Below are 26,092 nucleotides of genomic sequence, written 5' to 3'. Positions count from 1 at the left end.
GTGTGGGCTGAACAGCATAAGAAGTGGGCTGAACAGCATAAGGCGTGGGTTGCATAGCATAAGGTGTAGGCTGGACAGAGTAAGGTGTGGCCTGGAGAGAGTGAGGTGTAGGTGGTATAAGGTGAGGTGGACGCTGGAGAGAGTGAGGTATAGGTGGGATAGGGTGGAATGTAGCCTGAAGAGAGTGAGGTGTAGGCTGGAGAGAGCAAAGTGTAGGTTGAGCAGAGTAGACAGCAGACTGTGAGTGTGGGTGTGTGTAAAATGTTGTCTGAGCATCTATAGCACTGACACTAGTGTGTGGCTGATATGTAGGTTGCCCAAGAGAGGTGTAGGTCAGCATCTGGGGGGGGTGCCTATCTCTGGTAGACCTCCTCAGTTTTGGCTGGACGCCAGACTGAGGCTTGCACACCTTCACCTGAGTCTCTAGCCTGAGGTCGCCTCCTGCTCCTCGCAAGACAGGGGTTCTTCCCATGGTAGTGCAACCTCATCTGGTCCTTCTTGCACGCCTTCCGCCCACATCCTCTTTCAGGTTCAGGCCTGTCATGCTCGAAAGGCCCCTGGTGAGCTCCACTCTGCTCATGGCTGATCTGTGTATCACAGGTAGCACTCTGGTGGGGTGTGACAGTCTCAACTCGCTGCACTTCCCTTGGTATCCGCAGCCAGTAACAAGGCGCTTCTCCATCTGCCTCTGAATCACTCGTGTCACTCTGTGGCTGTGCAACAGTTCTTAGTGGTTGTGTCGACTTTCTCTTTCCCTTTAGTGACTCAGTAGGTGTAGTCGTGACTGGAAGCTCAACAGGTAAGTCGTTTACTTGGAACAGCAAGTTTCGATGAAGGGTGCGGATGGGACGACCTCCAGTCTCAGGGCTAACTTTGTAGACTGGGTTATCTCCAAGCTGCTCTTTGACGACGTAGACCGTCTGTTCCCAATAGGATTTCAGTTTACAGGGTCCTCCTCTTACACCAAGGTTACGGACAAGGACTCTGTCTCCAGGTTGAAGGGTCACACCTTTGTTTCGCTTGTCATAATAGTGTTTGCCTTTTGCACTTGACTGTTGGCTGTTGTCGCCAGCTATTCTGTATGCTTCAATCATTTTCTTTTCCATTTCTCTGCATATCCTCTCGGGCGTGTTTGTTTCTTCCTCGGCTACCAACCCAAAGAGAAGGTCGACAGGAAGGCGTGGATGGTGGCCATATAACAGGTAATATGGAGAGTAGCCAGTCGCCCATGCTTGGTGCAGTTGTATGCATGGATGACATGGGACAGATGATCTTTCCAGCTTTCTTTCTCCTTCTCTCCAAGTGTTCGAGCATTTGTAGAAGGGTCCGATTGAACCTCTCGGGATTGCCTTGTGGATGGTAGGGGAAGTTCTGAATGGCTCACACCAGACAGCTGTCTGAGGGTCCTGAACAGTTCATTTTCAAACTCCCCCCCTTGGTCATGGTGCAGCTTACTTGGATATCCAAACCGAGGGATGAAATCATTGAAGATCTTGTCAGCAGCTGTCTTGCCAGTCTTGTTTTTGTGGCATAGGCTTGTGCAAACCTGGTGAAATGGTCGACTACCACCAGGATGTACTTCATCTACCCACCACGACTTGACTCAAGGTGGAGGAAGTCAATACAGACGAAGTTCAAGGGGTGAGCTTGATGTTACACAACCCATGGGTGCTCGGTCATTTGTAGTGGGTTTCTTCTGTTTGATGCAGCGACACTTCCTGGTGATGTACTCTTCAATCTCCCTTTTCATGAAAGGCCAATAGAAACGTTCTCTGGCAAGGCTCAGAACTCTTTCTACACCCACATGTCCCATGTTGTCGTGCAGGTGTGTGAGAACTGTCTGTCTATAGATGGCAGGCAGAACCAACTGTTGGCGCCCAGTGCTGTTCTGTAGAGGAGGCCATCCTTCACATGCAGCCTGCTCCATTCCCCGACAGTTTTCTGGTGGGCCTGTCGAAAGGCCCCATGCGTATTGTCTCAGTCAACTCTGCTGTTCTTTCTTTTTAAATCAAGGATTTTTCCAATGACAGGATCTTTACGCTGCTCACTTGCCAGCTCAATGGGGCTGATCACTGGAAAGGGCACTGATTGAGTCTGCTGTTCTGATGTTATACTGAGGGCTGCCACCCATGCTACATCACCCTGTTTGGCCATTCTGCTCCCATCCCAGGTAGCACACACTGCCTCTTCTGTCAGTCTTTCTGAGCACTGGTTAATGAAAGCATCAATGTCAAGGGGACAACGAGAAAGAGTGTCTGCATCAATATTTAACTTGCCTGGCCGGTATCTGATCTCAAAGTGGAAGTTCGACAGCTCCCCTACCCAACGGGTAACCCACTGCATTCAGTTTAGCAGTACTCATAACATAGGTCAGGGGGTTGTTATCAGTGTAGATAGTGAAATGAGGGGCATAGTACAGGTAGTCCCGAAATTTGTCACACACTGCCCACTTCAAGGCCAGAAACTCAAGTTTTCCACTGTGGAGGTGATAATTCCGCTCTGCTGATGTTAGCGCGACGTGACCCATAGCCAATCACTCTCATTTTTCCTTCTTGCTTTTGGTAAAGAACCGCTCCCAGGCCCTCTTGTGAAGCATCAGTGTGGAGTATGAAGGGATGGTCAAAGTTTGGGTAAGCCAGCACTGGAGGGTGTGTCAGAATCTCTATTAGGGCGCCAAGGATCTGCTGGTGCTCACCCTTCCACTCAACAGGCATACGGGGAAGGAAGTTGGGGCCCCTTTGTCTTCCCTTTTGTGGGCTCGGGTGGTTGTACCCGGCTTCACCTGGAGCAACTCATACAGCGCCTTGCTATTCGAGAAAAGTCCTGTACATATGCCCGTAGTAGCTCAGAAAGCCAAGTAACCTCGGACATCCCCAACTGTTTGTGGTGTTTTCTCCTTCAACACTCGCATTCGCTTCAAGGTCTTTTGGATCCACCCTCACACCGCTTTGCAGACACCAACCGACCCACGCATCTGACCTCTTTGCTAAAACAACTCACATTTTTCTGGCCTCAGTTTAACCCCCTCGCATGCTGCAGGGCTTGGAGTACATGGCGCAGCACTTCAACATGCTCTTCAAAAGACTTGAGAAACAGAGGACATCGTCCCAGGTAAGGTATGCAACAGTCATCTCTAAGGGTGTCAAGCATATTCTCCATGCTCCGTTGGAAGGCTGCTGGTGCATTTGACAATCCAAAAGGTATCCTGACCCACTCATAAAACCCCCATGGAGTTGTGAAAGCAGTCAGATGCCTGGATCCCTCAGCAATGAAACCTTGGTGGTAGGCTTTGCCTTGGTCTAAGATGGAAAACCAACTATAACCTCCAAGCTTAGTCAAGCAGGTCCTGTATGCGTGGGAGTGGGTGTCGGTCTGGCACAGTCTTTTTGTTGAGGAGCCGGTAGTCGATACACAGCCGTAGTGATCCATCTTTTTTTTCTCACACACACGATAGGTGCGGCATAGGGTGACTGAGACTTTACAATCCATCCTTTCACCAATAGGTCTTGGACATACTCTTTGACTTCCCGGTACAACGGCTTTGGGACTGATGCATAAGCCCTTTGAACAGGGATATCATCTCTGAGTCTGATGGACATCTGGAGCGAGGGGATACACCCAATGTCAGTGTTGTCTTGAGCGAATGCAGCAGACTCCTCATACAACATTTTCCCAAGCACTCCTTGCTGTTCTGGACTGAGGTGGCTGAGGTCAACAGGTGGGTGCCACAAAGTGGAAGGAGTAGTGTTAGGTGCGGTGACATTATTAACTTCAGCCCTTACTGTTCTAGTAGGTGTTGGTTCAGCTGACAGTGTCTCTTGCTTGCCTATTTCAAGGACTTTTGCAACCTGTTGGATGGAGCCTAACAGAGTTCTCTTGGGTAATACGATCTCATGCTTAGTGTAGTTTGCGACGGGCACACTAACAGACGGCCATCTGCCCTGACTGATCTCTAGCAGACTCTCACCAACACTGAGCTGTTCTAGGATGGCACTCTCCTCTGCTGGCTCATACAGAACAAGGCAGTTAGTCATGTCAAAGGTAGGTGGAACTCTGCATTGCACATGTGTTGTCCTCCCAGGTGGGATGGTAACATTGTCTCTACACACTCTATGGTGGCAGTACTGCAGCCCGGTCGTTCTTTGGCTTGTATGAAGTTCACCATGGCGCTGGCTTGTTCTTCTCCACGCCAAGAGCTTTACGCAGAAGGCTGATGACAATGGCTTGTGCATCCTCGCGATACATGCCTGACTGTTGACCATCTCCTGCAGAACATTAGCTCCAAGTAGGGGCTGGGGAGGGGAAGTTGGCTGACCAGAAAAGGAACCTGCATGGTGAGGCTGGGGTTGTCATTTCCTGGGAGGTTGACTGTTAGCTCCACCCATCCGTCATAGGGAATGGCCTGTCCGTTTGCAGCACATAAATTCAAGCTTTCCCCTGGGTCAAGGAGCTCTTGTAAGTGTCTTACTGGATGATTGGGAATGAATGTCTCTTTCCAGGATCTGTCAATGATGCTTACTTGTGACCCAGAGTCAAATAGAACTGTTACAGCATAACCACTGATGAAGCAGTTTAGCAGGCTCTTTCTACCAATCAATGGCACTGTGTGAACTGTACATTTGGGAACTGTCTGTGTCCTCAGAGAGTGAACGTGTGTAGCTCTTTGATCACCTTCACGCCCCTTGGACTCTCTTTGCTGGCGCGTTGATGTTAGTGGCTGGGACTGGAACTGTGAAATGGCCTCTGATTGTCCCTCAACAGAGACCGATTCCCATTTCCTGCTGCTGGCTTCTCTTCAAACAGCCGATGGCCCGATGCCCTGGATCCCCGCACACAAAACAGTGATTACAGTTCTGTAAACCTTGTTGTGTACAGTCGGTGCAGCTGGATGTTCTACCTCTATTTGTGGCGGACTGGTTTGTTGAAGAAGGGGTAATTGAGTGGGAGGTGTCGTGTGAGGCATGGTGTGTCTGATGGCTAACTGGAGTTTGACCAGTGACAGTCCTTGAGTGGGGCGCATGCATGACAGCTATCTGTTGATCCATCAAGGCTGCCACCATGTTAGTTAGAGCCTCCCACTTTTGCATTCAGCTGTTGTATGGACTCACTGTCTCTTTTGTCCATAGACTGGTGTTCTCCATCCATCTGGACACTGTGTGTATGAGCTGTCTTCTGGCTGAACCCTGACCGAGTCTAAGCTGGTGTTCATTCTCATCACTGATTATCTTCATAACCTGGCTAAGAATTTCCTCATCAGTGACATGGCCAGTTGAAAGGAATACTCTGAGTCGCTGCCTGATATCTGTGTGTTTTGATCCTAGGTCTGATAGATGGTGTGAAGGGAAAACTTCCTGAATGGTTTTGGGATCATAACGAATGTCCGCTTTGCCTGCCTTGACTGAAAAGGATTTTCTGTTTGAGCCCAATCATGCGGTAAAAGAAACTGCTGAGGGACTCTTGGTGGTTCTGCTTTGCACACACAACTCCTGGAACAGTTCTGTGCTAGCCTTCTCACACAGATGAGACCTGAGGAAGCCCTTGATTTCATTGGTGGTGATCTCATCCTTGTTGATGAGCATGTCCTTGAAAACACCTGGCTTGACTATCTTCAGCACCCCTCTGACCACCTCTGTCTCCTGAACCCCTCCCTGACTCCCTCATCAATCTGTTTACAAATACTATTGAATGTGATGTCAGAGCTGTGGTCCCCAATCTGTCCCCCATGTACCTTAAATTCTCTACGCTGGAGATAAGACAGGTCCCTTAAAGAAACTGTGCCCCCCCTACTTGCAGTCTGTGCCTGAGTATGATGTGGTGGTGGGAGTAGTTTGGTGCCCCTGTATTATAAAGTATACCACAGTCAGTGCTAGTCATATTTCTGAAGTGTTGTGTCCTGTCCGTTTTACTAACATGAGGCTGACTGACATGCTGACTCGTAATGTTAGTGTTCTGTGTTGAGACCAATGTGCTGTTGTGTAGTATGCACTGTGGTGGTAGCCGATGGAAGAGTTGTGTAGTGTGTGTGTGTGCTGCTGGGAGATGGCAGGTCAGGTGTAGTGTGTGTGTAGCCTACTGCTGGTGATGGGGCAGTGGGTATGTCTTTAACCTTTCTACACCCTTTGTGATGACAGCTGGAATACGATTTTCAATAGCAAAACATACAAGGTCATTTAACATTAGCAGTTGACTCATACCCTCATCTTCAGAACTTGACAAGCTATCCAGACTTCATATAACTAAGAATATAATCTACACATCCCTCTTCATCAGAAGGCTCCAGTGTGTTGGTACCTTGACTGGCCGCTCGATGTCTTTTTGCTTGAGATGGTAGGCTTCAGTACCTGAGAGTTTGTACAAGTTCTTTTTGATGCTCCAGACGAAGTTCTTTATGCGTGCGGTACTCATGGCGTCTGATGAGGCAGCAGTGCGGTTCCCTCTGGCAGAATGAAGACACAAACGCCCTCTGTGGATACCCACCAGCTGTCGCCTCGGCTGTAGTAACGTCCGCGTCGCCTTGCTGTGGCCTCGTGGTTCTGTTATCACTGGATCAACTTCCCATATGGTGGTGACGGAAGACGATCCCGACAAGCCCCAAAATTTGTTACAGGTCCCAAGTTATGGGACTGACGTGAACAAAGATAAGTAGATCCTGTGAAACAGGTGGAAAAACAAGGAGATGACACAGGCTGCTTCTTGTCAGTTTTTCATCCAAAGTGCATCTTTTATTTACTAGCAATCATGTCAAAGTCTGTGCAATAAGTCTGTTTCAACAGTAACATGTTCTTTAACATTACATTTATGTATCTCAATACATTCATCACATACTCATGTATCCCAAAAACACATTCATACATTCACATTTTTCACACCCGTGAGAAATAGGCCACTATGGCTGAATAGTGCAATAACATGGACATACCATTGTATTTAAGTACAGGCTACCTGTAGGAAACCACCTGACTAACCATTCAATACCGAATAGAATTCTAACGTAGCAAAAGTCAGAGAATAGCACATAAAGATTCAGTTCAATATTATAAAACCTTAACCCGTTTAAATATACAGTACATACAAAACAGCAATATTAAAGGCACTAGTTACATTATGTATACTCAATATGATTCAGATAACAAACATTCATTCCAGTGTCATGGCTTAGTATATTTACATTCATTACTTCAAGATAACTGTTATATCAAAACTGTGTTTTTTTTTAACATAACATGTCTTCATACTTTCTGAAATACTATTCCTTGTATCAACTTATCTATTTATTTACTGTATACTGTTATTCCTTATCAGAATAATCATGTCTTATGACCAGTGTGTATTTATCTATTTATACTCTCAAAACTTTGTTAAATTCTATATCTTATAACCAGTGTGTCTTAACTTATTTATGTTTAAACATCATAAAATATCCGTTTTATAAAAGCAGTGGGTGAGCGTATTTCTACTCATCAAACTTTGTGAAATAACCGTGTCTAAAACAGTGTCACGGGGAGTTCACGACGCTAAGTTAGCAGTTAGCTATGTGGATGTCAACAAGATCTCAAAGGATCCAGCTAGCTAACAGGCGGCAGCTAACCGTCTGAAGCACATCAGTTTGCGCCACAGACAGCTCGCGAGGCGGCTGCTGATGTTAACCTCAACTAGCTGCTTCATCACGATGGCAAACCTAATATAACATTTAAATTTAAAAGTTCACAATAACACAAAAACAAGTTATCAAATAGACATCAGTCATGAGTTGCAGACATCATGAAACGGATGGCGTTTATACAATACTAACCTGTGAAACAGGTGGAAAAACAAGGAGATGACACAGGCTGCTTCTTGTCAGTTTTTCATCAAAGTGCATCTGTGGGCAGAGCGGTGGTCCGCTCCCATAGCAACCCAGATGAACTGCACCTCCTGTGTCACGCTTATGTTCCTACTAGGCACTAGGCCGTTCTAGAGTAATAATATAAAAATACAGTAATAATCTAATATTGACAAATAAAAAGTCCTACTAGGCATAGTGCCGTTCTAGATGAATCATATAAAAATACAAATGCAGTTAATAAACCACAACACTTGTGGTCACCTATTTAGGTCGCCACCACATCCCCCAACTACAAAAGTGGCTCCGACACTTGCTCTTAAACATGAAACCTCAAGATCAGTGTAAAGAGATGTCGTGTTCAATAGCAGTGGATGAGGTAAGGGGGTGGCAGGTAAGTAAAGGGAATTGTGTGTGTGGGATGGGCTGAATAAGGTGTGGGGCTGAACAGCATAAGAAGTGGGCTGAACAGCATAAGGCGTGGGTTGCATAGCATAAGGTGTAGGCTGGACAGAGTAAGGTGTGGCCTGGAGAGAGTGAGGTGTAGGTGGTATAAGGTGAGGTGGGCGCTGGGAGAGAGTGAGGTATAGGTGGGATAGGGGGGAATGTAGCCTGAAGAGAGTGAGGTGTAGGCTGGAGAGAGCAAAGTGTAGGTTGAGCAGAGTAGACAGCAGACTGTGAGTGTGGGTGTGTGTAAAATGTTGTCTGAGCATCTATAGCACTGACACTAGTGTGTGGCTGATATGTAGGTTGCCCAAGAGAGGTGTAGGTCAGCATCTGGGGGTGCCTATCTCTGGTAGACCTCCTCAGTGTTGGCTGGACATCAGACTGAGGCGCCTGCACACCTTCACCTGAGTCTCTAGCCTGAGGTCGCTCCTCCTGCTCCTCATAAGACAGGGGTTCTTCCCATGGTAGTGCAACCTCATCTGGTCCTTCTTGAACGTCTTCCGCTCCACATCCTCTTTCAGGTTCAGGCCTGTCATGCTCGAAAGGCCCTGGTGAGCTCCACTCTGCTCATGGCTGATCTGTGTATCACAGGTAGCACTCTGGTGGGGTGTGACAGTCTCAACTTCGCTGCACTTCCCTTGGTATCCAGAGCCAGTAACAAAGGCTTCTCCATCTGCCTCTGAATCACTTTCGTGTCACTCTGTGGCTGTGCAACAGTTCTTAGTGGTTGTGTCGACTTTCTCTTTTCCTTTAGTGACTCAGTAGGTGTAGTCTAAAGCTCAACAGGTAAGTTTTACTTGGAACAGCAAGTTTTAGATGAAGGGTGCGGATGGGGCGACCTCCAGTCTCAGGGCTAACTTTGTAGACTGGGTTATCTCAAGCTGCTCTTTGACGCGTGGACCGTCTGTTCCCAATCAGTTTCAGTTTCAATCAGTTTACAGGGTCCTCCTCTTACACCAAGGTTACGGACAAGGACTCTGTCTCCAGGTTGAAGGGTCACACCTTTGTTTCGCTTGTCATAATAGTGTTTGCCTTTTGCACTTGACTGTTGGCTGTTGTCACCAGCTATTCTGTATGCTTCAATCATTTTCTCTTTCCATTTCTCTGCATATCCTCTCGGCGTGTTTGTTTCTTCCTCGGCTACCAACCCAAAGAGAAGGTCGACAGGAAGGCGTGGATGGTGGCCATATAACAGGTAATATGGAGAGTAGCCAATTAAGCCTCATGCTTGGTGCAGTTGTATGCATGGATGACATGGGACAGATGATCTTTCCAGCTTTCTTTCTCCTTCTCTCCAAGTGTTGAGCATTTGTAGAAGGGTCGATTGAACCTCTCTGGGGGATTGCCTTGTGGATGGTAGGGGAAGTTCTGGAATGGCTCACACCAGACAGCTGTCTGAGGGTCCTGAACAGTTCATTTTCAAACTCCGCCCTTGGTCATGGTGCAGCTTACTTGGATATCAAACCGAGGGATGAAATCATTGAAGATCTTGTCAGCAGCTGTCTTGCCAGTCTTGTTTTTGTGGCATAGGCTTGTGCAAACCTGGTGAAATGGTCGACTACCACCAGGATGTACTCGTACCCACCACGACTTGACTCAAGGTGGAGGAAGTCAATACAGACGAAGTTCAAGGGGTGAAGCTTGATGTTACACAACCCATGGGTGCTCGGTCATTTGTAGTGGGTTTCTTCTGTTTGATGCAGCAACACTTCCTGGTGATGTACTCTTCAATCTCCCTTTTTCATGAAAGGCCAATAGAAACGCGTTCTCTGGCAAGGCTCAGAACTCTTTCTACACCCACATGTCCCATGTTGTCGTGCAGGTGTGTGAGAACTGTCTGTCTATAGATGGCAGGCAGAACCAACTGTTAAGCGGCCCAGTGCTGTTCTGTAGAGGAGGCCATCCTTCACATGCAGCCTGCTCCATTCCCGTGACAGTTTTCTGGTGGGCCTGTCGGCGTCCCTGCGTTGTCTCAGTCAACTCTGCTGTTCTTTCTTTTAAATCAAGGATTTTTCCAATGACAGGATCTTTACGCTGCTCACTTGCCAGCTCAATGGGGCTGATCACTGGAAAGGGCACTGATTGAGTCTGCTGTTCTGATGTTATACTGAGGGCTGCCACCCATGCTACATCACCCTGTTTGGCCATTCTGCTCCCATCCCAGGTAGCACACACTGCCTCTTCTGTCAGTCTTTCTGAGCACTGGTTAATGAAAGCATCAATGTCAAGGGGACAACGAGAAAGTGTGTCTGCATCAATATTTAACTTGCCTGGCGGTATCTGATCTCAAAGTGGAAGTCTGACAGCTCCCTACCCAACGGTAACCCACTGCATTCAGTTTAGCAGTACTCATAACATAGGTCAGGGGTTGTTATCAGTGTAGATAGTGAAATGAGGGGCATAGTACAGGTAGTCCCGAAATTTGTCACACACTGCCCACTTCAAGGCCAGAAACTCAAGTTTTCCACTGTGGAGGTGATAATTTCGTTCTGCTGATGTTGGCGTCGTGACCCATAGCCAATCACTCTCATTTTTCCTTCTTGCTTTTGGTAAAGAACCGCTCCCAGGCCCTCTTGTGAAGCATCAGTGTGGAGTATGAAGGGATGGTCAAAGTTTGGGTAAGCCAGCACTGGAGGGTGTGTCAGAATCTCTATTAGGCTCAAAGGATCTGCTGGTGCTCACCCTTCCACTCAACAGGCATACACGGAAGGAAGTTGGGGCCCCTTTGTCTTCCCTTTTGTGGGCTCGGGTGGTTGTACCCCGTGCTTCACCTGGAGCAACTCATACAGCGGCCTTGCTATTCGAGAAAAGTCCTGTACATATGCCCGGTAGTAGCTCAGAAAGCCAAGTAACCTCCGGACATCCCCAACTGTTTGTGGTGTTTTTCTCCTTCAACACTCGCACCGCTTCAAGGTCTTTTGGATCCACCCTCACACCGTTTGCAGACACCAACCGACCCACGTACCTGACCTCTTTGCGAAACAACTCACATTTTTCTGGCCTCAGTTTAACCCCGTGGCGCTGCAGGGCTTGGAGTACATGGCGCAGCACTTCAACATGCTCTTCAAAAGACTTGGAGAAACAGAGGACATCGTCCAGGTAAGGTATGCAACAGTCATCTCTAAGGGTGTCAAGCATATTCTCCATGCTCCGTTGGAAGGCTGCTGGTGCATTTGACAATCAAAAGGTATCCTGACCCACTCATAAAACCCCATGGAGTTGTGAAAGCAGTCAGATGCCTGGATCCCTCAACAATGAAACCTTGGTGGTAGGCTTTGCCTTGGTCTAAGATGGAAAACCAACTATAACCTCCAAAGCCGAGTCAAGCAGGTCCTGTATGCGTGGGAGGGGGTGTCGGTCTGGCACAGTCTTTTGTTGAGGAGCGGTAGTCGATACACAGCCGTAGTGATCCATCTTTTTTCTCACACACCACGATAGGTGCGGCATAGGGTGACTGAGACTTTACAATCCATCCTTTCACCAATAGGTCTTGGACATACTCTTTGACTTCCCGGTACAACGGCTTTGGGACTGATGCATAAGCCCTTTGAACAGGGATATCATCTCTGAGTCTGATGGACATCTGGGCGAGGGGATACACCCAATGTCAGTGTTGTCTTGGCGAATGCAGCAGACTCCTCATACAACATTTTCCCAAGCACTCCTTGCTGTTCTGGACTGAGGTGGCTGAGGTCAACAGGTGGGTGCCACAAAGTGGAAGGAGTAGTGTTAGGTCTTGGTGACATTATTAACTTCAGCCCTTACTGTTCTAGTAGGTGTTGGTTCAGCTGACAGTGTCTCTTGCTTGCCTATTTCAAGGACTTTTGCAACCTGTTGGATGGAGCCTAACAGAGTTCTCTTGGGTAATCTGATCTCATGCTTAGTGTAGTTTGCGGCGGGCACACTAACAGGCGGCCATCTGCCCTGACTGATCTCTAGCAGACTCTCACCAACACTGAGCTGTTCTAGGATGGCACTCTCCTCTGCTGGCTCATACAGAACAAGGCAGTTAGTCATGTCAAAGGTAGGTGGAACTCTGCATTGCACATGTGTTGTCCTCCCAGGTGGGATGGTAACATTGTCTCTACACACTCTTATGGTGGCAGTACTGCAGCTCGGTCGTTCTTTGGCTTGTATGAAGTTCACCATGGCTGGCTTGTTCTTCTCCCCACGCCAAGAGCTTTTTACGCAGAAGGCTGATGACAATGGCTTGCATCTGCGATACATGCCTGACTGTTGACCATCTCCTGCAGAACATTAGCTCCAAGTAGGGGCTGGGGGGGGAAGTTGGCTGACCAGAAAAGGAACCTGCATGGTGAGGCTGGGGTTGTCATTTCCTGGGAGGTTGACTGTTAGCTCCACCCATCCGTCATAGGGAATGGCCTGTCCGTTTGCAGCACATAAATTCAAGCTTTCCCTGGGTCAAGGAGCTCTTGTAAGTGTCTTACTGGATGATTGGGAATGAATGTCTCTTTCCAGGATCTGTCAATGATGCTTACTTGTGACCCAGAGTCAAATAGAACTGTTACAGCATAACCACTGATGAAGCAGTTTAGCAGGCTCTTTCTACCAATCAATGGCACTGTGTGAACTGTACATTTGGGAACTGTCTGTGTCCTCAGAGAGTGAACGTGTGTAGCTCTTTGATCACCTTCACGCCCCTTGGACTCTCTTTGCTGGCGCGTTGATGTTAGTGGCTGGGACTGGAACTGTGAAATGGCCTCTGATTGTCCCTCAACAGAGACCGATTCCCATTTTCCTGCTGCTGGCTTCTCTTCAAACAGCCGATGGCCCGATGCCCTGGATCCCCGCACACAAAACAGTGATTACAGTTCTGTAAACCTTGTTGTGTACAGTCGGTGCAGCTGGATGTTCTACCTCTATTTGTGGCGGACTGGTTTGTTGAAGAAGGGGGTAATTGAGTGGGAGGTGTGCGTGAGGCATGGTGTGTCTGATGGCGAACTGGAGTTTGACCAGTGACAGTCCTTGAGTGGGGCGCATGCATGACAGCTATCTGTTGATCCATCAAGGCTGCCACCATGTTAGTTAGAGCCTCCACTTTTGCATTCAGCTGTTGTATGGACTCACTGTCTCTTTTGTCCATAGACTGGTGTTCTCCATCCATCTGGACACTGTGTGTATGAGCTGTCTTCTGGCGCGGAACCTGACCGAGTCTGCGCTGGTGTTCATTCTCATCACTGATTATCTTCATAACCTGGCTAAGAATTTCCTCATCAGTGACATGGCCAGTTGAAAGGAATACTCTGAGTCGCTGCCTGATATCTGTGTGTTTTGATCCTAGGCCCTGATAGATGGTGTGAAGGAAAACTTCCTGAATGGTTTTGGGATCATAACGAATGTCCGCACTTGCCTGCCTTGACTGAAAGAGGATTTTCTGTTTGAGCCCAATCATGCGGTAAAGAAACTGCTGAGGGGACTCTTGGTCGTTCTGCTTTGCACACATTAACTCCTGGAACAGTTCTGTGCTAGCCTTCTCACACAGATGAGACCTGAGGAAGCCCTTGATTTCATTGGTGGTGATCTCATCCTTGTTGATGAGCATGTCCTTGAAAACACCTGGCTTGACTATCTTCAGCACCCCTCTGACCACCTCTGTCTCCGTGAACCCCTCCCTGACTCCCTCATCAATCTGTTTACAAATACTATTGAATGTGATGTCAGAGCTGTGGTCCCCAATCTGTCCCCCATGTACCTTAAATTCTCTACGCTGGAGATAAGACAGGTCCCTTAAAGAAACTGTGCCCCCTAACGCAGTCTGTGCCTGAGTATGATGTGGTGGTGGGAGTAGTGTTGGTGCCCCTGTATTATAAAGTATACCACAGTCAGTGCTAGTCATATTTCTGAAGTGTTGTGTCCTGTCCGGTACACTAACATGAGGCTGACTGACATGCTGACTCGTAATGTTAGTGTCTGTGTTGAGACCAATGTGCTGTTGTGTAGTATGCACTGTGGTGGTAGCCGATGGAAGAGTTGTGTAGTGTGTGTGTGTGCTGCTGGGGGAGATGGCAGGTCAGGTGTAGGTGTGTGTAGCCTGTGATGGGGGCAGTGGGTATGTCTTTAACCTTTTCTACACCCTTTGTGATGACAGCTGGAATACGATTTTCAATAGCAAAACATACAAGGTCATTTAACATTAGCAGTTGACTCATACCCTCATCTTCAGAACTTGACAAGCTATCAGACTTCATATAACTAAGAATATAATCTACACATCCCTCTTCATCAGAAGGCTCCAGTGTGTTGGTACCTTGACTGGCCGTTGCGATGTCTTTTGCGAGATGGTAGGCTTCAGTACCTGAGAGTTTGTACAAGTTCTTTTTGATGCTCCAGACGAGTTCTTTGCGTGCGGTACTCATGACGTACTCTGATGAGGCAGCAGTGCGGTTCCCTCTGGCAGAATGAAGACACAAACGCCTCTGTGGATACCCACCAGCTGTCGTCCTCGGCTGTAGTAGCGTCCACGTCGCCTTGCTGTGGCCTCGTGGTTCTGTTATCACTGGATCAACTTCCCCATATGGTGGTGACGGAAGACGATCCCGGACAAGCCCCCAAAATTTGTTACAGGTCCCAAGTGTGGGACTGACGTAACAAAGATAAGTAGATCCTGTGAAACAGGTGGAAAAACAAGGAGATGACACAGGCTGCTTCTTGTCAGTTTTTCATCCAAAGTGCATCTTTTATTTACTAGCAATCATGTCAAAGTCTGTGCAATAAGTCTGTTTCAACAGTAACATGTTCTTTAACATTACATTTATGTATCTCAATACATTCATCACATACTCATGTATCCCAAAACACATTCATACATTCACATTTTTCACACCCGTGAAAATAGGCCACTATGGCTGAATAGTGCAATAACATGGACATACCATTGTATTTAAGTACAGGCTACCTGTAGGAAACCACCTGACTAACCATTCAATACCGAATAGAATTCTAACGTAGCAAAAGTCAGAGAAAAGCACATAAAGATTCAGTTCAATATTATAAAACCTTAACCCGTTTAAATATACAGTACATACAAAACAGCAATATTAAAGGCACTAGTTACATTATGTATACTCAATATGATTCAGATAACAAACATTCATTCGGTGTCATGGCTTAGTATATTTACATTCATTACTTCAAGATAACTGTTATATCAAAACTGTGTTTTTAACATACGCCTTCATACTTTCACGAAAATACTATTCCTTGTATCAACTTATCTATTTATTTACTGTATACTTTCGTATTCCTTATCAGAATAATCATGTCTTATGACCAGTGTGTATTTATCTATTTATACTCTCAAAACTTTGTTAAATTCTATATCTTATAACCAGTGTGTCTTAACTTATTTATGTTCAAACATCATAAAATATCCGTTTTTATAAAAGCAGTGGGTGAACGTATTTCTACTCATCAAACTTTGTGAAATAACCGTGTCTAAAAACAGTGTGCGGGGAGTTCACGGCGCTAAGTTAGCAGTTAGCTATGTGGATGTCAACAGGATCTCAAAGGATCCAGCTAGCTAACAGGCGGCAGCTAACCGTCTGAAGCACATCAGTTTGCCGCCACAGACAGCTCATGAGAGCGGCTGCTGGCGTTAACCTCAGCTAGCTGCTTCATACGATGGCAAACCTAATATAACATTTAAATTTAAAAGTTCACAATAACACAAAAACAAGTTATCAAATAGACATCAGTCATGAGTTGCAGACATCATGAAACGGATGGCGTTTATACAGTACTAACCTGTGAAACAGGTGGAAAAACAAGGAGATGACACAGGCTGCTTCTTGTCAGTTTTTCATCCAAAGTGCATCTGTGGGCAGAGCGGTGGTCCGCTCCCATAGCAACCCAGACGCAACTGCACCTCCTGTGTCACGCGCTTATGTTCCTACTAGGCACTAGGCCGTTCTAGAGTAATAATATAAAAATACAGTAATAATCTAATATTGACAAATAAAAGTCCTACTAGGCATAGTGCCGTTCTAGATGAATCATAAAAAAATACAAATGCAGTTAATAAACACTTGTGGTCACCTATTTGGGTGCGCCACACACACAAAAAAATAAACCATGAAATATTACATTATTACCATCAATTACTTCAACTAAGGCTTGAAAACTGCCAGTGGTACCTAGGTCAGACTAAAATGTGCAACTCCCGAACTCTGAACTCATGAAACATTGTAGCCTAGAGTTTGGCGCGCACGCACACAGCCACATCATGATTCATTGTAACACGCTGTCTGCGCTACTGGTCAGGTGCGTCGAGTATGTGGGATGTTATACACTGTAACACGCAGCCCTAGCCAGCCACGACGTCAAATACATTGAAACACGCAGTCTAGCGCACACACACAGCCCAACCACATGAAATGCAAACAAGGGGGGTGTCGCAGCCGATAACGGTAACGTTGGCAGGGACAGGGGTAGTATGCCTAGACGCGGACGTATCACTATTTTGATCCTCGTTTTGAAAAAAGTGGATGGGGCGCCTGCAGGAATGAATGCGATGGTACGCACACACCCACCTAACTTTCAACACTTTAATAATATTTGTCCCGCTTTGATAATCTTTGATAATCTTGCCTACCTTGTGCTTGCGGCTTGCCCATTTGAAATAACTCCTCTCGCTTTGCTGTCTCCATCCTTTCTGTTTTCGTTGTTTAAAAAAATGTTATATCCATGATGAGTCTTGAGTTAATGAATTAACTTATACCATTGTGTGCTGATAACCAGCATAGATAGTAATACACAGTAAAAAAGTGTCAATTTTACTCTTTAAGAGTCAGATAACATTTGGTCCCACCCTAAATTAGTGTAACATTTACTCTGAAGCCAGTGTAAGATTTTCAGAGTTAATTTTACTCTATTTTGTGTCAAAATTTACAATGAAATGTGTAAAAACATTTAACACTGTGATCTGTTTACACTGTTAGAGTAAAATGATTTCACTACATAGAGTAGTTTCCACTCTAAATAGGCTATTCTTAAAATACACTATATAGTGTATATTTATTTTATTTTATTTTAATGAAATAGTAATGTTTTTAACTGCTATAATATAAGACAATACACACCATCAGGTACTGTAGCACCATTTATTTCCTGATAACTCCTCAGAGATAACAATATGGGACAACATACATAGTGGTGTCATTCTGTCCACATGACATTTGTATGTCAAAAGGCCTTGGATAAGGCAGATCATCAACTTGAAAAGCAACAAAATCGAGTCAAATCTTGAGCCAATTACAAGCTCCACTGGCTCCACAGTTTCCCACTTACTGGTAATAAATTTTGATTGTTTGTAATCTGAATTTAGAGCTGTGAATGGATTCTCTAATTGGTTAAAACATCCCTCCACATTCTTGCATGTTTCAGTGTCTCTTTGATCACGAAATACACCCTGGATGACTGACTCTTTTGCATGCTCATGAATTTCCTGCACAATATCCTCCATAGAGGTCACAAAAGAATTAACAGACTGGGCTACAACTGCTGCCTTTAGATCTGAAATGACAGAGGCACAACTATTTACAAGGTGTTCTGACGATAATGCTGGCTCTGACTCAACCTCAGCCTCATATGTCTCTTCTGCGGGATTTGCATTAGTACTATCAAGAACAGTTTGACAATGTGGTGGTTCAGTTTCAACAATAACATCACATGCACTATTCACATGACACTTATTCAGATGCTTCCTAAGACCAGAAAAACTATTGAAAAAACGTGAGCATCCCACTTGGCCACATTGAAGATAAAGAGTCCTTCCCGTACAGAGTCCATGTATTACTTTGAGGTGCTTTACTAGATTGTTTGCTTCACCAAAGACATTGCTGCAAAGAAAGCACCTCATTGTTTAATTTCAAGAGTGCCTAACGCACCATTCTTGCTCGCAACTCTGCAATTCTTGGTGTTTCCTTAGTTTTCCCCACGTCAATGTTGTAAATGAAAGTTTGCAGAAAAGTGAACAAGTTGTTCAAGACAGGACTGTAAGATGTACCAAACACATAGTGGGCCTTGAAGAGCTCATCCAGGGTTCCAACCGAGCTGGTGGCTTGGCATGGAAGTGCATGCTTGTCGATGGCAATGAAGAAAGAGTGAATGCTGCTTTTTGTGGGTCCCTGAGCAAGGAGGTAGGGCTGACTGCTTTGAGCGATGTTGTCAAGATGCTGCTGCACGCTTGTTCCCGTCTATAACAAAACACATTCAACAACACTATTTATTAAAACAATAACATGAGATCACTCCAATCTCTAAACAATTTAAGGATTCAAGAATTTTATGTCACATGCATAGAATTACTTGCGCAAAGTACATGCAGTGAAACTGTAAGGTTCTCCAGAAGAAAGAAAGGTTCAAAGGGAAGAGTGCTGTGTGTGGGATAGGTGCTCGTAGTAGTATGTGGTGTATAACGTTGGTGTGTGTGTGTGTACTGTAGAACTTTGAGTGATGACAGAAATGAGATAGATAAAATGATACGCCTGAACGAGAGTATAGTTCCATGTCAAATCAGCCTAGAAAATCGCCACGTTTCATTTTCCGTTGGTCTTATTACACTTTCTAACTTGAGGAGACAAATATTAAATAGGAAAATTACCGGAAATCTTAGTAACTTTTAAACATGATGCTAGCACGTGAAGTTAACGGTCTAATCAGATTCAATGATCTATGCTAGGCTGTAGCTAAAAGTTGTATCGCCAGACTCACAGAACGGCTGGATGAACGGGAAAAAGGTAAACATCATTAAAAACATTGTTTTGCTCGAGGGGAGGTGGAAAATGAGCTTAATTCCCCAAATGGTGGAATATCCCTTTAACATTATGCCATCATTTTCCACCATCCTCAATATATTTAGCAACATGCTTCTCCACATTCAAAGACTTACCTTTTTCAACTTCAGTAGATGTCTCAGCATTGCGCATTAAATCAAGAAGGTCTGTGGAGGGGACCAGTCCATGGCTTTCCTTAATGACTCCTGCTTTGAAAGTGGTAGGCCACCTCTCCAGGAACTTGTTGGCAGTCTGCTCACCAAACATCACTCTAAAATCTTGTTCCATCTGTAGTTTGAAAAAGAAAAAAAAGAAGAAAAGGAGGACAACCTGAGTTGGTACCTTGTGCTACATTTTACAATATGTCTCAGTATTCAATGAATGTAGATGCCATACCAGTCCTGGTGTGTCTAGGAACCGTGGAAATACTGAGAAGACCTCTGCTGATTTGTTCTCATCATTGACCATGGTGTGGCGGTATACGAAAGTGACTTTCATCTTTTCAGGGATGGTCTCCTCATCAGCAGTGTGTCTCAACAAAGCGATAGCACATTCCACTTCCTCGTCAGTCAGGACTCTGTCGGCAGTAAAGGGTCTAGTACGCCCATGGCCTGGCCCACCAACTTTAGAACAAGACAATTTTGTTGTTGCTGTTAATAACTACACAGTTGTATATCCTCCTTTAAAACACATTTCACAGGTTAATAATTCCACCTCATGATAAATATTACCTTTAGGAGATTTACTAACTGCAGGACCTCTTTCCTCAGCAGCTTTTCGTTGAATTGTCTTCAACCGCCATGCAATGTAGCCTGAACCACTTTCAGGATCGTAGTAATGTTCCTATGTATAATGTATGCACAGTGTGATATATACATTCATATGATCTCTGAGCTTTGGATAAAAGCGTCTGCTAAATGCATAAATGTAAATGTAAATCTCAGCAGTTCGAAGGGCAAATATATTTTAAAACCTTTACTTACATAGCCATTCTATGAATATGGGTCTTCAAGGTATGGAAACAGAGCGACAATCCCCTGTGCATACATCACTTTTACACTCCGGGGCGGAGATGTCCTGGTGTATTCAATAATCAACATTAATAGATAGCATTGAACAACATGACCTAAACAATAATTGCGATGTTTAAACAATGTCTCATGATAACATATTTGATCCATACTTACCCATGTGTTTCCGTCATCTCTGCAGTAAGTATGTTGATGAGCTGTCTTCTGGTTGAATCTCTAATTGATTTTTTTTTCGCATACTCCTCCATGACACGGTCACCTCCAGGCTTTGTCGTCAAGATTTTTTCAATCAGCTAAGAAATAAAATGTGCAGTATTGTATTTTGAAAAATACTTGGCAATTATGAAACAAATAAAATGCACCTCAAATAAACATATGAATCAAACTCCCCACACACACAACTCACAGCTTTTGCTTCATAGTTAATGCGGCAAGGCCTTTTAGGTTGACTTCCTTCGGCTGCAACTGGCTCCTCAGCTGGGTCACACAACGAGAAGTTGAGGATCACTGTGTCTTCAGATGCAATAGAGCATGGAGATGATGTGGACTGAGGGTTACCTGAGCATTGGGAAATAAGAACACAATTACATAGTTCAACACTTCCACTTCAACGATGTGTGTGTAGTCTTATGCAGGTAGGCAGCAATTACCAGGTGCTTCATTGGCCAATGAAATTAGGAAAGGTCCATGGAACTCTTGTACAATCTCCTCAAAAACCTCAGAGTCGACCTCTGTGTTAGACTGGTCATAAACCTTGATGTCCAACCGTCTGTCTTCAGCAATGTTAAATTTTAGACTCACTAGAGTAAAAGAAATAAACAGTGCACAAAATGTTCTGATGAGAAACAATTGCAATATGCCACCACTTGATTAGGCTACTTTCAATCCGAATTTAGTGACTAACCTTCTCTCAAGAAATCACCGAATGTTAGTTCAGGCAGCTTGATGCACATCTGCACTCCGCCAAACGAGACACGCAGCAGCATTTTCTGTTAAATTTAAGGAAGGTTGAATAACTGTTAATATCCATATCCATCAAAACATTCTCTCAAAGTTATTAGAAAACGTAATGGTCTAATAAACACTCACGGACTTATGGTATCAATAGGCTGATATACGGGGTGCTAATAAACTTGTTAGCTGAGAGTATAACCTCCTGTCTTTCTAATGACTTTCTTGCCATTCAGCAATTGTTGAAATTACTCTCAATGTCTGGTTTCAGACAGGCACAAGTCAAGCACGACAACATAACATCTTGCAAATTATTTCAACTTGGGCAGAAACCACGTTGTCAAGCTAACTTGCTAACATTTTGGTACGTTAACCCAACGTCACCCACCCGGCCGAACAACTTCAATTATCACTAACCCATACATTGCACGGTGTTAACAAGTAAATAAAGTCTAAAAAATGTGTCATTTAAATGAATTTCGTTATCAACTGTATTACTTCTAAGTTCTTGACGTGGTATTGCAGTCGAATGCATCTGAACTTGAAGTCAGTGAGGTATATTGATTAGCTAACTACATCTATGCATGCCTAGCTTAACTTAATACACCTACCATCGTCTATCATCGTCAATGTATTGCAAAAAGTTGGTCGTAAGTGGAAAAATATCTAGCTAGATGGTGAAAACCTACAAATGTTCATACAAACTTACCACGATAGGTCTGCTAGTGGGGAAAGAGACAATTTCCAACGTGCCACTGCCAGCTTGAGCTCCAGTTCAGTTCTAGGATTTTCAGAGGGAATCATCACCATGTAGAGTAGATTTGGTCATTGTGTGCATGTTGGACTTAACTCTCACTTTTGACACTACTATTTAGACGATTTTACTCTGTACATTGTTATAACTACTCTATCCAGAGGAAAATAGGTTTACTCTGCAATAATGACACTCCATTTTTTACTGTGTAGAAAACAACAAGCTAGCCTACAACTTCTGTAGAATGCCTGTGTGTATCTCTCCTGCTCAAACAAAAGGTGCGCGCGTGCATAGTTCTGCATTAAGTTGATTTTGATAACGTTACAATTGACCGATCCCAAGCCCCTCCTCCCATTGTCAGTCCCATAGTTACTGTTGCTAAGTCGGACAAGTTTGCAGGAAAGTGTGCGAGAACGCGTGTTCAACATGGGTGCGCAGCACCATTTAGCAGAGAGTAACAGTGTATGCTAGATTTCTGGGCGTCAAGTAATATTGATATATTCAAAAAACAGTGTCTGCTGTTATCAACGAGGTGGAACACCACAAATTGAGGACAAACCAATCTGGTGTTACGGATCTTAATGGGATGCATGTTAACTGGGGATAAACAATTAGCACGTTATCACAAGCAGGTAGTTTACCTTATTTGCTGCAGATGTGACTGATTCAATAAACAGGTCTGTGCAAACATATGGTGTTGACGTGTCCATAACAAAATCTAACCATATTTAGGGGATTAATTAAAGACGGGTCCAAGTGCTGCAGATCCAAGTTCCCACGCAACTTGGGAGAGTGGCTAGCCTGTTAAGCAGCTCATGTTGGGGAGGTGGAGCGATAGCTTCGCTTCGGTAAGCCGATAGCCTACTTATTATTTTGAATGGCTGCTTTAGAAGGAAGAGTTCAAACTAGACTGCATTTCCGGCGGGAACTGCGAAAGTGTGCTTGCCCTGGTCCGGTCAGCAACGTGAGCAGACAGTGGCATACGCTATGCTGAACCTGGCTTGATCCAGGCATTGTAACGGTGCCTTTCAGTGTTGGAGCAGTGGCAATATCCCAAAAGCTCTAGGAGGGGCTATTCAACTATTGGCTTGCGGGTTGAATGTGATTCGTTGGATTTTACCTTTGGCCTGCCTTCGAATTTAGCTTCTATGACTGAGATCAAATCAATAAAATAAAATGACAGCAGTGATTGGCTGCAAAAATAAATAATGTCACGTGTCTTGCGCCTCTCAAACTGGGCTATCAGGTAACCTACAGAGGAATTGAAATTATGAAATATGACCAAGGCATTAAAAGCTACTTGTTTGTCAGGATACTTTTTCACTGATTTATTTTAAAAAATATGAGCGATGAGTGTGAATGTTATATATTCCATCCCGCCAAATTATGTTTTACTGGTTTATTTGACAAATACTCTATATGGATTTGCTCTATAAAGACCGTTATGTCTGTTTGGGATTGTTTTGTGAGCCTGGGGTTGTTTTGAGAGCCTATTGATGTAGCCTATCTCAGAATAAAGGAATACTTCATATTACTCTAAACCACCGTCTGTAAATCAACTGTATACTACTGTCTACATTGCACTATATTTCTTGACCTGTCTCTGTATGTTTCATCACCTTTCTATACTTTGCCTCACATTGCAACACAGCTCAGATCTTTGGTTGCTAGGAAGGCCAGTCGTTCTAAATGGATGGTTGCTATGGCCAAAGGCCAGTTCTATCTCTGCCGTTGTCAAGCAGGCATATCGTAGAAATTCTGATTAACCTTATCTTATTTAAAACATCTCTATTTTACTTATCCCACTTCCATACAGTGGGTCCCATTAAGAAGTGGCCACTTCATTCAAGGCTACCGTGATTCGCTGCAGCATTAATAAATTAATCTGTCACCATATGCCTATGCTTACGTTTGCAAAGAAAACATTTTAATTTGATCCACATGAAACGTTACATTTCATGTACATGTTGACAATGAGTAGGCTAGTTTTGGTTGTTGGTGGTGTTATTGCATCCCTTAGTTATGCCTACAATGCAAGTTCCCTCGCGATTGGAAGCTCCTGTAGACAATAGTAGACGCATTTCAAAACATCGCGTTAGGAGTCCTTGCCACTTCTTTTAAGCAGTCACAGACGTAGGTGCTACTTTTAGGGCTAAAGTGCTTCGTGAATTACTGTTATTAAAAAAAAATAGCAGTCCTAAAGTTACATCGGCGTCTAAGTTCACGAGTGCAAGCATCTCATATCAAATGACCATGGCATGGCATGGCACTCCTCCCTATAGCTAGCCACACAAGAAATTAATGATACTAAATCTCTGCTTAGCATGCTTCTCCGCTTAGCATTCTAATAACAGAAGGGGCACATTTATGTTGACCACTACAACATGACTCATTATGTCTGTAACGTTAACTGTATAAAACACTTACTTTCATAAAGGGCGACACCATCCAGCACATGGAAACCGATATTTTAGGTTCTTGGCCACAAACTCAAAGCGTGTCTCTCTGGCCCTGTTCTAGAATCTTTGCTCTAAAGGCTGTGTTGCTAAGGCAACATCAAATAAAACAAATGATAGTCTTTCAGTATTAAATGTGTAATGCGTGTGATTCGAATGGATGTGTGTGGTTTGCAATTAGAATAAACAAGAAATAACATTTCCAATAATTTCCCATGATAAATTACATAATATTTGCACCTTCCTTTCTTGGGAATCTCACACCGTATTTCAAGTAGGCTACACTAGTGAAATGTAATACAACGTTGCCACCTAAGCGTTCAGATAGTTCTAGGCTATTTAACATTAACGTTGACATTGCTTGTTTATTCTTTCGTCAACTCCATGCTTTTAGGAAAACAATCTTTTTTATCATAGTACCCTCTTCAATGAGCGATTACCAGCTCGTTTTTGTAACAGAGATAGCTGTTTATTATCCCTAGGTTTACAGAAATACTTATTCATATTAATAATTAGCCTATGGAGTGCTGCCGACCACTGTTCATTCGCCCCAGAATGCCTTGCATGTCTTTACAACAAAACAACACAGTAAAACCTAAATGCCCGTACACATATGCATTTGCATACTTGTATCATTTTTAATAATACTCTCCCATCATGATATGTAACAATAATGAAAAATTTAATTTGAATACCGTCAATGTGAAAACAACTCTATTATGTAAGCTATATATAGCTACTGTTCTCCTTGCTGTTTCAGTTCGTAAGTCCATACTATCCCATGGCAGAGCAAGTATTTCATGATTGGGCAAGGTTGCCTGGAGACATTGTGACTGCTCTGAGACATTGTGCATACATGGAAGGCATTGTGATAGAAGGTGAATGGTGAAAAGGTGAATGGTGCGAGTTACCAAATACCCGTGGGTGGTTTGCCAAATGATGGAAACTTTTGGAATATTTCTTTTTTTTTTTGCCTATGCACCCTCACACTGGAGTCCCCAGTTCATATACAAAATTTGGTATCGATATGTGACAGTGTTCCTGAGATATGGACGACTTCCTGTTTCGGAGCTTCGCCGCCGATTTCGTTTGGCTGTGACGGGCAAACACTTTCGAAAATCAAAAATCCTTCCACTAACATTTGTGAGGCTTGGTCCAAGGATAATGTCACGTCAAGTTTAGTGGGTGTTCGGACCAAATTTGTGACCTGTGAAAATTTAGTTTCGCTTTCTGTTCAATCCAATATGGCGGACGAACGGCACCCACCTGACGTCATCTTCGCGACCAACTTACACCGTACTGACCGGACGCTTTAAAGTTGGAACGGTGTCTCTGTCTCAAAGGGCCTAGGCTAGGGCTGACAAAAAATTAGGGAGACGGGAAAAATAATAATAAAACTTAAGAAGAACAATAAGTGTGCTGCTTTGCAAGCACACTTAATAAACATGATACAAATGTAGGCTATTGAAAAGAAACCACTAGATCTACCCGAGTTTACCCATACAACGCACGACATATCTGCAGTTTGCAGACGTGATTTGTCTTGCACAAGACTTTATCAGTGCCCGCTTATGCTATACTTAATTTAAATGTGGGCAATGTAGTAGGCCTAATATTGGCGATTTCGAGACTGCATAGCCTATACAGCAAGTTTTTCAATCGGCACATGATTTGATCTTTAGAAGACATTGGCTATCTCTCGTTCAGCCATCAATGATGCATCGCAGTAGTCTATTCCGTTTGTTGAAAAAATGGTCATTAGCTTATTTCTGTGAACAGTCTTCTATCCCAAGTTAAATATGGCAAGGTAGCCTATGCCTAAAAGCTGAAAGTATTCT

The 26,092-nt window shown here is 44.2% G+C and overlaps 1 protein-coding gene and 1 long non-coding RNA gene across 3 annotated transcripts in view; one reads left to right on the top strand and one right to left on the bottom strand.

Moving 5' to 3' along the window:
* LOC125291926 (ADP-ribosylhydrolase ARH1-like) overlaps positions 1-26,092 on the top strand; it is a 42,414-nt gene that overhangs the window by 3,721 nt on the left and 12,601 nt on the right. The window lies entirely within an intron of this gene.
* On the bottom strand, positions 17,375-21,829 carry LOC125291927. Its single transcript, XR_007193087.1, has 10 exons — positions 21,754-21,829; positions 20,998-21,082; positions 20,744-20,893; positions 20,500-20,651; positions 20,250-20,386; positions 20,046-20,139; positions 19,794-19,905; positions 19,459-19,685; positions 19,179-19,350; positions 17,375-18,483 (listed from the first exon to the last, which is right to left on the bottom strand). It is a non-coding gene; the product is annotated as an uncharacterized LOC125291927 (long non-coding RNA).

The sequence above is a fragment of the Alosa alosa genome, chromosome 3 (assembly GCF_017589495.1).
Source record: "Alosa alosa isolate M-15738 ecotype Scorff River chromosome 3, AALO_Geno_1.1, whole genome shotgun sequence".
Lineage (NCBI taxonomy): Eukaryota > Metazoa > Chordata > Actinopteri > Clupeiformes > Clupeidae > Alosa > Alosa alosa.
This window is presented reverse-complemented; position numbering and strand designations above follow the sequence as displayed.